The sequence below is a fragment of the Colletotrichum truncatum genome (assembly GCF_014235925.2).
Source record: "Colletotrichum truncatum strain CMES1059 chromosome Unknown Contig_0002, whole genome shotgun sequence".
NCBI classification, from domain to species: Eukaryota; Fungi; Ascomycota; class Sordariomycetes; order Glomerellales; family Glomerellaceae; genus Colletotrichum; species Colletotrichum truncatum.
In genome coordinates, this window is record NW_027222399.1 from 6415200 (window position 1) to 6431365 (window position 16166).

Sequence of the window (16166 nt, forward strand, 5' to 3'; positions counted from 1 at the left end):
TGATTCGATGGCATATCTTCTAGTCGCGGTACGGGCCAAGGCGCTACCGCACAAGACTCAGATCTGGCTTCAGGATCGGGCCGTCACGGGTGGGGTTGATGCCGAGGATTAAATAAACTTCCCGGTCCCGTAGTGAGAATTCCCTATTCTGGTAAAGAGATGTGGGCGAGAACCGGCACAGAACGCTCAGAATGGGAAAAGTGGTGTTGTTGGTGGAAGAACTAACTAACTGGCTAGAGGGCTGTGGAGGCTGGCTAAGACCAGTGGTGGCGGCCGTCAGCCCACGTGACGGGCCGGCGAGGCCTGCCACCCACACCCCCTCTCAGACTCCTTAGCGAAAAAGCAGTAGAATAATAGGAAATATAGGAAAAGTCCCAAATCCTCCAAATCCGAGGAGTTCTTAACTATTAGAAAACTCGGTTAATTACCGGTTAAACCTGGCTAATAGGAGGCTGTGAAATCCTCCGAATCCCGAAGTCTTAATATCAATAGTCTTACAGTCTTAAAATCCCCCTCTTAATCCAATCCCTCCGCTATGCCTAACAAACGAACGAATTCCTTATGTTTAACCGTAACTAGTAGCTTCGTAAGTCTATCGGCAGCTATATTAACGCCTTTGATAAGTCGGAGTTCGATGCTTTTCATAGTATAAACCTCCTGTATAATCTATTTATATTAGACGTCGATATAGCAGGTTCGTGCCTTGTTAAGTAGGTTTATAACGTTATCGTAGCCGTTAGCACTATTAGTAAATATGATAATAGGCATAGTGATGGGTTTGCTAAGCAGTTAGGAGAGGCAACGTCTGATCTACTTTATAGTAATTGCCGTAGGTATAAGATTGATAAATTTAGCCTCTATAGTGCTTAAAGTTACGAAAGTCTATTTCTTTGACTTCTAAGCAATCAGCGCACTAGCGAGGAAGACGACGTAACTACTTATCGAGACTCGTGATAGCTTGTTGTTAGCGAAAGAGGCATCTGCAGCAGCGTAAAGCCCTAACTTGTTAATCGTAGGGATGCCTCTAAGTATAATACCGAGATAAACGGTACCTTTAAGGTATCGGAATAAGTACTTAATAGTACGAAGATAGGCTTTAGAAAGCCTTGAATTCGCTTGTAATAATTTACTAACGGTATAGGCTATGTCAACGCGAGTTCTAGCTACTAGGAAGTTAAGGTAGCTAGTCTGTTCGATATAAAGTTGCTATTCGTTAAGTAAGTATTCGTTCTTATCCTAGGTGACAGGCAGATCGTTAGTAGTCGCTATAGGCGTCTTGATAGTATTTAAACTATCAAAGTTAAATCGTTAAAGTATTGTTTTTACGTACTTAGCTTAGGAAACGAAAATCTTACTAGCAGCCCTGTCGCGTTCAATCTAGAAACTAAGAAAATCGGTAGCCTTGCCGAGGTTTTTAAGAGAACAGACCTTCTCGAGGAGACGACGAACTTCTATTATAACTTGCTTATTAGGAGTAGCGATAGCGTTATCGTCGACGTATATAAGAACGTATGCTTTAATCTTATAGTTAACGAAGAGATAAACCTCCTTATTAATAGTAGTAAAGCTAATTCGTTCTATTTTACCCTTAATAAGTCGAAACTACTAAAGTAGTAATTTTCTTAATCTATAGAGTGCTTTATAGAGTAGCTAAACCTTGTTGTCTATAGTAGCGTAGCTAGCGGGAGGCCGGACGTATACCTTAACCCCCTCTAGAATCGAGGCGGCTAGGAAGGCAGTATCGAAATTATATACTTCGTATTCGAGATAGAGAAGTATGATAACTACGAAGAAAAGGTAGGTTGCGGTAGTAGAGGTAATTATAGCGTAAACCTTTTATAATAACTAGTTACCTTTCTTATAGTTTCTATAAACTATATATCAGGCTTTATAGCGTACGATTTCGTTGTTTTTGTTTGTTTTGATGTTATATACCTATTTGCTAGGTAAGACTTTAGCGTTACGTAGTAAGTAAATAACTTCGTAAACCCCCTTTTCCGTAAATTAAGTTATTTCTTATTCGAAGGCTTGCTCCTACTAGGGCTACTGCAGGCTCTTTTACGCCTTGCGGTAGGACTTCGGAATCGCTACGCCGTTAGGTAGGACTTTCGAAAAGGTAGTAGTAGAAAGCATGCTAAGAGAGAATTAACGAGAAGTTAGTAAAGCTAGAATATTAGTAGATAGGAAGGTCTTTTTAGCATAGGAGCGTATGCTACTAGCGGCTTAGTAGTAACTAGGTAGTCGCTAGTGTTACGGCCCAACCAGTTGGTGCCTGGCCGGCGTAGCTATATAGTGCAGAACAGGGGATAATGATGCCGGAGTCATCATTACCGAAGCTTTTGCTTTGTGCCACAGTTGGTTGCCCTGACCTGCTCGTAACAGCTAGGCTAAGGCGCGGCGAGGTCGAGAGGACTCTGCCGGCTGACTTGTTACTTCCTTAATAATTATAGAGAGGGAATCAGGGTCTTGGTAATTAGTTTCTATTATTTCTACGGAGGCGACGAATTTGTCGTCGTTGTTACGTAGTATAGTAGTAGTCTCTAATAGGTTCTCTAGTAGCGGAGATATAAGATGTGTATTAGTAGGTGCTATCGCTTTTTTAACGATAGTCTTATCTAGTTTGGGATTACTAGTTACGGGTTTTTTACTTTTAATAGGCTTCTAACGGATAGTATACTAGATGATAATATCTAGTTTGATAAACGTAGTATTATGTTTAATTTTATTAATATTAGGTATGCTAGTAGTTAGAGGTAATACTGTCTTATACAGTTCCTTACGAAATCGAATATCTTTATAGTAAATAACCTCCTTTCGATTAGGTAGGTAAACGTAGTAAATATAGCTACGAAGAGAACCGTAACCGACGAGGAATCCTTTGATTGCTTGTGGTTCTATCTTAGCAAAGCGTATAAGGCGTCGAGGGCCCTTCTTATATACGTAGGCAGCATAGCTAAACGTTCGGAGATGTTTAATATAGGGTGCCTTACGTTTAGCAGCCAAGTTTAGCTCTCTTGCTATGATCTCGTAAAGGCTTAAGTTACTTTTGGAGGGTATAGGCAAGAGGTTGAGAATCTAAGTCACCGAATCGATACTATAATCCTACAGTTCTTCTAGAAGGGATATATTAATTAGCTATATCTAGGCGCTTTCGACGATAGTACGACTAGTATGCTTAATAATACCGTTTATAAAAAGCGTATAGGTAATAGTCGTATTATAGTAAGTACTTTCGAAGTAGAGGTTATTAAAAACCTTGATTAGCTCGGGAGTATTATTAGAAACCTAAACCTTAGGCTTAAGGCTGGTAAGACTATAGAATTTAGTATCCTATTTCTTAATAGCTGCTAGGATAGTAGCAAACTTATAGTTAGGTAGAAAAATAACCTAGTAGTAACTACTATACTTATCTATAAGGTATAAAACCTAACGGTTCCCTTTTATTAATAAGGGAAGAATATTAACGAGATTAAGGTAAATTTTATTACTAATACTTATAAGTAGAAGTAGTTAGTCTCGACTAATCCGTTTAGTAGATTTACTAAGATAGTAAGACTTATAGAAAAAGGCATTAATTTCCGACGTTATAAACCGAATACTAATACGGCGGCAAGCCTCTATAATACGTAATAGGTAGGCGTAAACCAGCCGGCGGTGTATTAGTTTAAGAGACGGTCGCTAGGTAGCCTACAAGGCGGCGAGGCTGATAGCAATATCTCGAGGCACGTAATTCCTAGTATTATAAGTCTTAACGACGTAGACGTTAGAAACCTAATAAACTTTAGTAAGGGAAGTATGTTATGTTACGTATATAAGGCTTAAGGTCTGCTAATTATATTCTACGTAATTACGACGAAGTTTTCTAGGGCTTAGTAAGTTGGCTAGGCTGGAAGGGTTATACTTAACGTTGTAAAGTATCTAATCGTGAATAACGTTAGGGTTGGTAGGGTCTTAGGTCTGGAAGAAGACGGTACCTATGCTAAGTAACCGGACTAGAGCGCTAGAGGTAGAAGTAGAAGGTGCTAAATCGCTCTTTTTAACGTACTTAACGAAATATTGTAAGTTGTTAAAGGTTGAAGTAGTATAACTAGAATCGAGAATGATATCGTCTCGGGTAATAAGGTTATCGTAGGCAGTAGTAAAAACTGCTGGGCTAGCGATAGAGGCAAGGGTAGACTAGCCTAAGATAGTAGGTAACGCTTTGACAATAGTCTGGCGGGTGCTATCAACAGAAGTAGGCTGATCCTAGCAGTAGCGATCGCTATACACGTGCTTTCTCGCTTTTTTAATTAACTTATCCCGGTTAATATAGTATAGAGGGATAAGATTAGGGTAGGCGACGTAGTACTTCGTAGTCTCGTGATTATAGTTATAGTAGTCGTACTTCTTCTTTTCCTTAGTAATAGTAGAAGTAACGGTATGTCACAGTTCTATGAATAGTCATCAGGGGCACGTAATATCTCACGTACTAGCCGTACCCGTATAAGAGACGCCCTCGACAGCATCATCGTTAGTAAAGCAACTTAATACAAGACTAACTGCTTATACCTACGTTTATTAATTTATCGTTATTTATTACCTTGTAACCGTTTGTTTGACTTCTATACTATTCTATTTATATCTCTATTCTTATTACGGTTCCGACCTCTGCTTGTTATAGCTACGTGCTAGCAGGAAGAACTATGACAAGTAGTAGCATAACTTAATCTCGATCAATTTTTTCTCTCGATTCAACCGCGATACATCGCGGAGAATCTCGAGGGAAATACCTTATAAGCCTACTCGCTTAAAATCATAACCTATACCTCGACGTAGCTAACGTAGACTTATACGATAAGTTACGTAAATAACCCGAGGTTAAATAACGGTTATCGCGAGACAGCAAGACATCTCCTACGATATTAGGAGATATATCCCGATAATCCTAAAACAATAAGAATTTCAGACTCCTTTTAAGTATATATAAGTATTATAGCGTTTATTACGTAGAATATAAATATTAGCCGAATCGACGTTAGATACGACGATAGAACCTAGACTTAGGCAACGCAACTCGAAGACAGCTAGAGGATAGAGAATTACGACTATAACAAGGCGGTAAATAGTATCGCTAAGGCGATTATCTACGCTTAAGAACTCTAGGACCTTTAAAGATAATTCGGAGAACCAAGCTCGGAAGAGTTAGACATTACGAAAAGCAAGCAACCTATAAGAAATAACAAAACTACCGAACTAGCGCTAATAACGCTACTAACATAGCTTTAATAGCAAAAGTAATAACCTCCTAGGGCATTACTTAAGCATAGCTAATACGAGGGGAATTACGAGGACCCTTAAAAGCTATAGTTAGCGGTATCGGATATAACTGCAAGCTAACCTTAACAAACTTTTTAGCAAGCAAGACCGTCAAATTAATAACAATATACAAAACCGCTATAAGCCGAGGTTATTCTTCTAAAAACGGAAGCATAAGTTATAAAGACCCTATCGGAGGGAATATAATTTATACTAAGCCAGAGATAAAATCCTTAATAGCAATATATACCCCCTAGTATAGGAGGATACCTTCCCCCTTAGGGGTAGATGCTATACCTAATAGCAACGGGATTTCTATCCTTCTAGACTCTACCGCCCCCTTAAATATAGTAGTAGTTTGAGGCAATGCTAATAAACGCGTTCGGAAGGCTGTTAGGCACGGCAACGCCGGGATCGGAACTACCAAACCTAGGGAGGAGATTCGCAACCATAACGAACATTTAGCAACGATACGGAGTATTCTAGCCCGACGCCGATAGTAAGTACGGCAGGGAGCCTATATTTTACAACCGAGAGATACTATACTACCGAGATATAGACCTATAGCTTTCGGCGATCGAAGCTAAGATCGTTAATCCTTACGCTCGAGACGAGGTCTTTAAAGAATAGCAAAGCCTACTTAGAGGCAAAGCACTTAGCTAGTAGGAATATTACCTCGGGCCCGTAGAAAGGAACTAGTATAAGGCCTAGGGATGGTTCGGCCTGTAGAAAGGACTAAAAGCCTGATTTAAGCTAACCTAGATAGAAGCAATCTAATAGGTAGTATCTAATAAGTTTACTATAGAAAAGATCGGTAGTAATAAAGATATCCGATTATTTGCCTAAGACTGCTTTAAATATAGCAAAGCATAGTTAGGATCGTTAACGCCCTAGTAGTAACTATTTACGATATTCTATAACGCTCTAGACCTATCTTTATAACGATTTCTCTACGAACTAACGCTTAATAATACGGTTAAAAGCTATCTTAGACTCGCCGAGGAAAAACGCGGAGTTATTCGAAGATACCTACAGACCCTAATCAAGGTTCTTTATACAACCACCCTAGATAGTAAGGATAACGCTTTATAGGGAGAACTACGCCTAGCTTAGAACAATAGGAACTAAGAGAAACGCGATTTTCCCTAGCTATAACGTAACCAGCCTTAATAGTAATAAAAGAAAACGCAACCTAACTAGAAATAATAAAACTAGAAAGACCGCAAACCCTAGAACGCATAGCAAAAGTTCCCGAACTTAAGGCGATTCGCCTAGTATAACCGTCCGGGTTAACCGCCTAACGACGCTAAGTTCGTATAGGAAGACGAATTAGACGAGGATATAATTAATTACCTCGTCGATTACGGGTATATCTTCGAAGACGTCGTAGAAGTTCTAGTAGTATAACTATAAGAGGAAGAGGTAGCCTATATAGGATAGACTAGTAACGTTGCCTTCCGCGCCTACGAGGCGACTACTCCTAAGGCAGAGATCCCTCCCCTATCTCCTTAAATATAAGAGGAAGTAATAATAGTTACGACGGCGTATTAAACAAAGCCCTAGACGGAGCCGCCTAGCGACTTCGCTAAAGTAGCCGTAAAAAACTATAAAATCAGAAAGTTACCGAAGTTAGTACTAAGCTAAATTATCGACACTTAGACGAAACCGAATAAGCATAGTATGCCTTCGAAAAGAATATACCTTCGACTCTACGTTAAAGCCGACGATAATAGCGAACTAGACGAGGTATATATCGATATAGGAGCCTTAACTATACTAGTTAAAAAGTCTTAGGTTATACGATTTGCTTATAAATCGTCTTTTTAAGCGATCAAACCAAGGAAAATAAACGCCGTAGATTCTACCTTCTAGGTTATAAAAAAAGTAATATTTAACTTCTACGTCCTTAGTAAAATAGGCGAGACAGACGTAAACGTATACGTTATTATCATAGCAGGGGTTGTTAACATGCTTAAAGCAAACCTATTGCTCGGTACCCCCTTCTATAAGGAATACAGTCTCGTCGTAGACTTTAACAAGTCTATTATTAAGTTTCGATCCGTATTTAATATAGAGGCGCCTGTTAAGTATCGACGGCAGACGCTACCCGCTAGGCGCGTAGAAAACGCCTACGTAGTAACAATTCTACGGAAGAGTCAAGTCTTCGTCCCGGGACGATATAGCCTTCTGCTAAGGGATAGTAACGACGGGAGCAAAACCTAGCACTTCTACCTAATATATAAGGGAGCGATCTATAGCATGGTAGATCTCGCGACCCTAGCGCTATTTCTTATCTATAATAAAGGAAATTTAGAAATGCGAATCCCTAAAGGCTACCGTATCAGTTACCTTACGAAATAACTACTAGGGGATACGAGTATCTTGCTTAGCAACCTTAAAGCTAAAAATAAGCAAGACAATACAATATTTAACATAACTAACGAGGAAAGTACCTTAGAAGGAAGTACTAAACTATAGATAGACGAGATACTAGACTACGGAATCTCTAAATTAGACGATATGCTAGTAATTCTTAGTAAGCATAGCGTCGAGATATATAACTTCGATAAGGAATTCGCGTAATAACTATAGAAAATCCTCGATAGGTACGATATCTATTATAATAAAGGTATTATACTACTCCCCGACGAGGAATATATACGAATCGACCTCGTCGATAGATAGTAGAACTAAAAAACTAATATAAAGGTATATCTACTCGGTCTTAAAGACCTTGCAGTTTTAGACGAAACCTATAAGCAACTTTACGCCGAGGGAAAGATAGATTAAGCTAACAGCAAGCTAATCCCGATTGCCTATCCTCTTTTTATCATATAACGATAAACGGAGACTGCAAGAAAACCTAAAGTAGTCGTAGACTTACGCCTACTTAACCGCCTAGCAGTCCTAGACGTTTACCCCTTGCTAGACTAAGATAACATAATAAACGCAATTCGTAGTAAGAAAAGAATAACCCTCTTCGACGCTACTAGGTTTTTTTACTAACTACCTATCTACTTAAAACACCGTAATAGGATAGTAATAGTAAGTCCCTATAGTATCGAGATCTCGAATATAATGCTTATAGGATTTAAGAACTTGCTAGCTTACGCCTAACGATTTATAGATCGTATCTTCTAAGACTATAAACACTTCGTTCGCGCGTATATCGACGATATCGTAATCTTTAGTAATACTAACGAAAACTACCTTAAGCATATTAAAACAGTCCTTAACATAATTAATAACAACAGGCTTAATATAGTAGCGAAAAAGTTATTTGCTAATTTCCCTTCTATAAAACTTCTTAGCTATATCGTAGACGGATAAGGGATACGTAGAACGGACGATTGAATCGCTATATTTAAGAATCTTAGGTTCCTAAAAAACCTTAGCGATCTCGAGAAATACCTTGGAATAGCAAGATAGCTTTGAAAAGACATTCTATAATACGACGTAATCGCAACCCCCCTTAACGAAAGGAAAACCAAGCTAGCCGCGATCCTACGCAAGGAGGACTAGTTGCTAACAAGCCTTAATAAGGCTATAAGAACTAAACGGTTCTAACATACGACTTTCGAGCTAACGCTAGAAGAAATGGAAGCATAAGAAACGTTATAAAAGAATCTCTACGACTAGGTCGTAAGATACTACTATAACCTAGAAAAACCTTTATTCTTTAAGATCGACGCTTGCAAGGGAGGATTTAAGCTTATAGTATTCTAGATAGATATTACCTAGGACGGCATAGGAATTCCCGGAAAAGACATCCTACAAAAGCATATCCAACTAGTACTATTTCTCTTAAAAGTAATATCCCTAATAGAGAAGCGATACTTCGTAACTAAGGCGGAGGTAGTAGTAGTAGTATAGGTAGTAAGGAAACTTAGGAAACTAGTATAATCAAATAGGAACCTAGTATAGATCTTTACAGACTACGTAGCTATAAAGGGAATTCTTACCTATATATCGTTAAGAACGATAGATCTTAATAAAGTAAATCTTCGGTTAGTAAGTACTACTAACTACCTTTCTTAATTTAACCTTAACGTTACCTACGTCCTAAGGAAACTTAACGTTATACCCGACGCTCTCTTACGTCTACCGTTACTAGTAGCAATAGGTAAAGCAAACCCGTTCGAAGAAAGCAACATACTCGTAGATATCTATAACGATAAGAATATCATAGCTTTCAACTTAGAAGACGACAAACGGCTAGGAGAACTAGGCGGGTTTATAATTAGGATAAGCAAAGACTTCGCTAAGACTATCGTTAAAAATTACAAAGCCGACCTAAAGTATAGAAAACTTATCTAGCAACTTATAAGATAACGAGAGAGTAGTAATAAGTAGTAGTTACTTAAGGAGGCAGACGACGAGGAAAATCGCGCTCGGAACGAAAGGCGTACGCCGATTCGTCGTCGAATCTCCCCGTAGCAACTATTAGAGACAAGCTTCCTATTCTACTATATATATAATAGGATAAAAAGGCTATATATCCTACGCAAAGCCGTCGTAGAAGTCCTTAGCCTTGCCTACGATCAAAAGCATTATTTCGGTATAGACTATATACTAGCAAAGCTAGCTAGCTTCTAGATACGAAACAAGCGATCGGTAGTAAAGCGATATATCGCTTACTACCCGAGATATAAGGAAAACTAAGTCGACTAGCAGAGACTGCTAGGCAGCTTATAGCCGATTCTAGTCGTAAGAATCCCCTTCGATATTATAATAATCGACTTCGTTACCGATTTACTAAAAGTAAAAGCATAAGGGAGTCTGTAAGCATTACCCGGATTCGAATAGTTTGATATGCTTACGCTTATAATAGATAAATTCTCGAAGAAGGTTATACTTCTACTAGGCTATACTACGTACGGGGCTAAGGAGTAGGCAATAGTCTTTATTAAGGCCTTCTAACTAACTAACTAGGGACTTTTACGTCGTATTATTAGCGATAAAGACCCTAAGTTTATCTTAGCCGTCTAGACCGCGATATTCCATACTTTCGGAGTAAAACTACTCTTATCGACAGCCTACTACTTATAGACTAACAGCTAGAGTAAGAGAATAAACTAAATAGTAGAAATTACGATCCGATTCTAGCTTTCAAAGTACCTAGAAACCCTATAGCTAGAGATTCTCCTAGCGCTATAATATAACCTTAACAACTCGTATACCGTAACGATTAGGAGATCTCCTAATAAGGTTGTATACGGATTTAAGCCTCGAAGCACTCTCGACGTCATCGCGGAAAAAAACGCTCTAACTAAGTCTATCAACGTTATAAGAAAGATATACTAAGACAAGGCAGCGGCTTTAATCGATATAGCAAACTCGCTAAGAAAGGAACGCTATAATAAAAAGCACTTAGACGTTAGATTCTCCGTTAGTAATAAGGTTTAGATAAGACTAGGGAAAGGCTTCTACTTACCTAGCTAACGCTATAATAAGTAGACGTTACGATATATAAGCCCCTTTCGAATCGTTCGAATTATAAGCCTAACAGCTTACGAAGTCAACCTCCCGGCCTATTAGCGAATTTTTCTAATCTTATCGGTAGCATAGCTATATAAGCTAGCCTAGGGAGACAACCTATTTAACCGTAAATAATAGCCGCCCTAACCTATCGAGGTTAACGGTAGCGAAGAATAGGAAATCGACTATATTATAAGCTGTAAAATCAACCGGAGAAAACGCAAGCTAAGGATCGAATATCTCGTTTGCTAGAAGGGATTTACTATAAGGTTCGATACCTAGGAGCTTCGCGAATCGCTTAAGACTAACGTAGCAAAGCTTGTTAATAAGTATAAGGCGAGATATCCCGTCGACGCGGAGGTTATACTAACCTACTACTTTAAGCAATGCTAACAACGAAATAACTAAAATAACGTCGCTATTTTATAATAAAATAGCTAATTCCTAATAAAGCGATATTAGCAAGATTATTCCTTTTATTAACGTAATAGAATTTCGTATAAAATACTTATTCCTTCCCTTCGTAGGTACTTGCCTTATAAGTAGTAAAAAACTCTGCCTTTTTACTTTTACTACTACTATTATAAAAGTAAACTTTTCCTACTATATAAATCCTACTTCTACTTATATAATAGAAAATTAATAAATCTCTTACTTTATAATATATTATAAACCCTTTCTATTCTTATTAAGACTTTTAACTTACTACTATTATACGTCCTAATTATAAGATTCGATATTAAGAATGCGAAGATATCTTCCTAATATACTTACTAAGATACCGACAAGATCGCCGAAACCCCTACCGGCTCCGTCGTAGCCCCCGGAAGCGACGTAGGCAATAACAAGACCTAGACCGACGACGAGAACCTCGGAGACAACTTCGGCCTAGCCGACAAGGAACTTTACGTCGTTAGCAAGAGCGCTGCCGAGGAAATTACTATAGCCGCTACTAAACATACTAGTAACTAGCAGGATATTACTATATTCGACGCTGATAAAGCTAACAAAGCCTACGAAGCCTATGCTAAACCTACCGAGATAGTCGAGGAAGACTAGCCTAAGAAGACTAGCAAAGGCAAGGCTAAGAAGAAGGCTAAGAAAAGCAACCCTAAGCTAGTTAATAAATCTAGCAAGGAGGAGGAGTCTAACGCCTTAGCCGTCGAGGCTACTCCCGCCCCTAAGGCTAAGAAGGCTAAGGCTAGTAAGAAGTCCGGCACCCCTAAGAAGAAGATGTCGAATTGAGGGTTCAGAACGATGTATATTCCGTTATGTGTGTAACTGTCTAAGGGCCCTTCAGGGGCGCGTAGGGAAGGGGGTATGCCACCCCCTGACCCGGGGCTCGGCGCTCGGAAATAGTGTTCTGCCGAGCGTTGCCGAAGCCTCGCGTAGCGCGCTCAATCTGACACACCCCCTCAGGGGAGCGCCGAATCGGGGCTTCCCTGCCCTCGAGTCGCCCTCTCCCCCTCGTATTTAGATTACACTGCGTTCAGAGCTCTTCTTTCGCTCATCCCTCGGCTGGTAGGCTTTCTACTGCGCTGTCTCCTCTCCTTCTGCTAAGAGGACGTTTTATACGTACAACTCGCGTACCACAGCAAGTCACGAGCTTCCCGTGGCACTCGGAGCGCGCTTCTCGTGGTCTTCGACCGCCCAGACGTCTTCCTGCGCGGCTCTCTTGGCCCACGCTTCTTCGTCTTCTTCTAATTCGCGTCTCCGATTCCGCTTCAGGAGCTCTGCCTGTTCGCTCATACGGACCTGCTTCCGGAACTCGCGGAACTGTGGGAGCGCGAGACTCTTCGTCAGACCGTCTGCCATAAGCTCTGACGACGGTGTGTATGCCACGGATACGCGCTTCGCTGCGACCTCTTGTCGTAGCCAGTGGTTGTGAATATCCACGTGCCGTAAGCGCGTCTGAAGGGTCACTAGATCCGTTGTCACCAGTCGAACGGTCTGTAAGTTGTCGCATTGGATCTGAATCGTGGGTACGCTGCGCTTTTCTGCGGGAAACGTCGCTTCCGGCGCTTCTTCTGTTGGAAGGTGTACGTTTAGCGCGGAGATCAGGCGGCTTGCAAATAGCGCTTCCTTTGCTGCTTGCGAGAGGGATAGCAGCTCAGCTTCCGTCGTAGATGTGGTGACCGTGGCCTGTTTGTTAGCGCGCCACGCAACGAGCCCGCCGAATAGCTTCATAGCGAGCGCCTGAGAGCTCTTCCGATCCAGGGAGTTGTCTGCGAAGCTGGCATCTGACGCTACGATAAGCGTGTCTTCCTCGCTGCCGGGTTCGCAGCCGTATTCGAGGCAGAGGTAGCGGGTGGAATAGAGGTAGGCGAGCGCTCTGTCCGCTGCGCGTTGGTGTTTCGGCCCGGGATTCTGGTTGAAGCGCGCGAGACGGCTTGCCGCGAACGCGACGTCGGGTCTCGTCATTATTGCGGCGTATAGGAGAGTCCCGACCTTCTTCTGGTACTGGTTGACTTCCCACGCGCTGGCCTCTCCTTCGTAGGGTAGAAGCTCCTCCAGGACCATAGGAGTGTACGAGCGCGCTTCAGAACCGTCTTCTAACGCGTTAGCTGTGGGTGGAAGCAGCCGCCTCACCTTCTCGGCGTAAACTGCCTGCGAGAGCCATAATCGGCGTGTGGCTCGGTCTCGTATGACCTCGATTCCTAAAAACCACTGGAGGTCTCCGCCTCCTTCGAAGTGGTAGCGCTTCTGTAGCTCAGAGACCTCCCGCAGCGCTGCCTCCTTGCGCGCGCGGGGAAACGCCAGTACGCAGTCGTCCACGTAGAAGAAGAACATGACTTCGCCTTTTTGCCAGCAGCAATTCTCGCCTGCCACGCGTTCGAATCCACGTTCTACGAGTCCCTTTTCTAAGTGGCGTTGCCACAGGAGAGGGGAACGTCGTAGGCCGTATAGCGCCTTTCTCAATCGCAGGATTCTTCCTGGAACGCGGTAGCCCGGCGGAAGCTCCATATAGACGGTCTCGTCTAGATCCGCGTGGACGAAGGCGTTTACCGCATCGTATTGTAGTAATTCTAGGTCAAAGCGCGCGGCAACGGCCATCAGAACTCGGAACGACATACCTGCGAGCGTCGCGGCGTACGTCTCCCGCGCGTCTCTTGCTTGCTGGTCTCCTCGAATAACCAGGCGTGCCTTGAATTTGGCTAATCGCCCGTGCTTATCAAGCTTGTAAGTGTATACCTAGTGGCATCCGAGGACCTGGTAGCCGCGCGAGGCGCTTCTTGCGACCTCTTCCCACGAGCGGGACTCCTTGTGCCCGTCTAGGTGGCTTCTTTCAGCGCGCAGGAACTCCTCCCGGAAAGGGTGACGTTGCAACTGATCGTGAGACGTTGGCAAAGGGGCCAGATCCCTCCAGTAGGCGCCTTTCTTTCGGCCTTGCGCTTCCACGCGGGAGCGGAGCTTGGTCGGCGCCAACGCAGTCACCATATCCCGGTTACCGCGCGCTCTGAGATCCTTCGTCTCTTCTGCGAGCGTCTGGCTCCGGTCTCTGTGGGAGCTGGGCTCACTTGTCTCAAACGCTTCTACCACGGAGCAACCTTCCTGGGATTCACTTGCCTCTTGCTGACCTGTAACTTGGTCTTCCAAAGGGCCTTCATCCGCGCCGTCATTCCCGGATTTCACGGTGAAGGTTGCCTCGGAAACCCTCTCAGGGGCGCGCGGCTGGCCAGGCACAACGCGATCCCTTCGTGGGCCGTCTTGACGTCTAGGGTTTTGTTTGTGAAGCGTCGTTCCAGCTAGAAAAGCGGCTTTGTACGACGTCCGTGGTGTGACCTTCTTATAGATGGGCTTCGTAGCGGGGATATCCCGCGTATGCTCTTCTCCCCACCCCCTCACGTCGAGCTCGGTGAGCACCGCGAGAAAGGATGTGGGAGGCGACGCCTCCGGCGTCGGAAAGGGCTCAAACCGCGCTCCCGTGTATTGCCCTTCCACTTGCTTAGGCGCGTCCGCTTCAGCGTTATGGTGCCCGAGCGCTTCTGCTGCTTCCAGGGCAGGCTCACCGGGATCGGCGTGCTCTGAGACTTCTTCTGCTTCTTCGTCAGCGCTTTGTATATAGTTTTCTGAGCCCGTGGTCTGTCTGATCAGCTCCTCTATGCGCTGCTGAATCGCCTGCAGGTCGAGGTGGTTGATTTCTTCCACTAGGGACCTGACGTTGCCGTCGAAGTGGCATTTCTCGTTAAACACCACATCGCGCGTGGTAAATACTTCACTACGCAGGGGATTCCATATCCGGAACGAGTTGCTTGATGTGTAGCCGACTAGGTAGCCTATCCAGGCACGCGGAGCGAGTTTCTAGCGCCTGTTGCGAATGCCGCGTCGATCTTTCGGTAGTCCAGGACTTGCTGGCCAGCAACTTCTGTGAGAGCGCAGAGAAACGTTCCGTCCGCGCGTCGTAAGCAGTTATTCCGGGGACTCATATCCCACCAGAAGCCTCTCCTGCGTAGGCGCGTGAGGGAAACCAGGTTGCTCGCGAAGCCGGTATAGAGTGCGACGTCGTAGAGGCGGAGCTTCGTAACAGTGCTCCCCTGCTCTCTGACTCTGATGTCGACGGTTCCGTATGCTTCGATAGCCACTTGCTGAGCGCCTGCCCATAAGTAGTCGCCTGCTGGCGCTCCTGACAGTGTGGTGAACCACGAGGGGTCGTTGAATACATGGATCGTTGATCCAGAGTCCAGGATCGCCGATCTGAAGAGCTCGTATGTCTCCGGAGCGGTGTGGAAGGCACTCGGGACGGTCCCCTTGCTTCGGCCATATAGTCAGTGTTCTTCTTTCGCTGGTTCTCTCACCTTCCTGACACGGTTTGCGAGCGTTTCGTCTTTTCTCATCCGCTCGTCGAGGTTCGCGAGAAGCTCTCTACTCGGCTCGTACCACTCAGGGCGCTCCCGTTCGTTGACGAGCCAGCACTTCGAGAGCGGGTGAGGTTTCAGGCACGCAGGGCACAGCCGGTTGCCCTCGCTCTCCCCATCGCTTCTCTTCCGCAACCGGTCTCTGCGAGCTCCTCCTCTGGAGCGCGTGTTTCCTCGAGATCCCCGGCTGCTTCTCATTAGTACCGTTAGGCGCGCGGGGGAAGTTCGTTCCCCTTCCTCTTCGTTTCTTGAAGTGGCTTCTGTGGTAGGACCAAACGCTCCGCGTCCGGCCTGCTTCTTCGGGTTGTGTTGAGAGGTTGTTTGTAGGAACCGCCGCGCGTCTGACAGGACTTCTCCAACGCTCAGTTTCTCGCTTTCGACGCGTTCGTCCTTGACGGTCTGGTATGAGAAGATCCATGTATCGGCGTAGCTATGGCTCACGGCGTAGGTGAATTCCGGGAACCATATACTGGGGAGCTCGGTACCCGGGACGCCCGCCGCTGCTGCTTCGTGGATTGATTCTTCCCACTTCGTAAG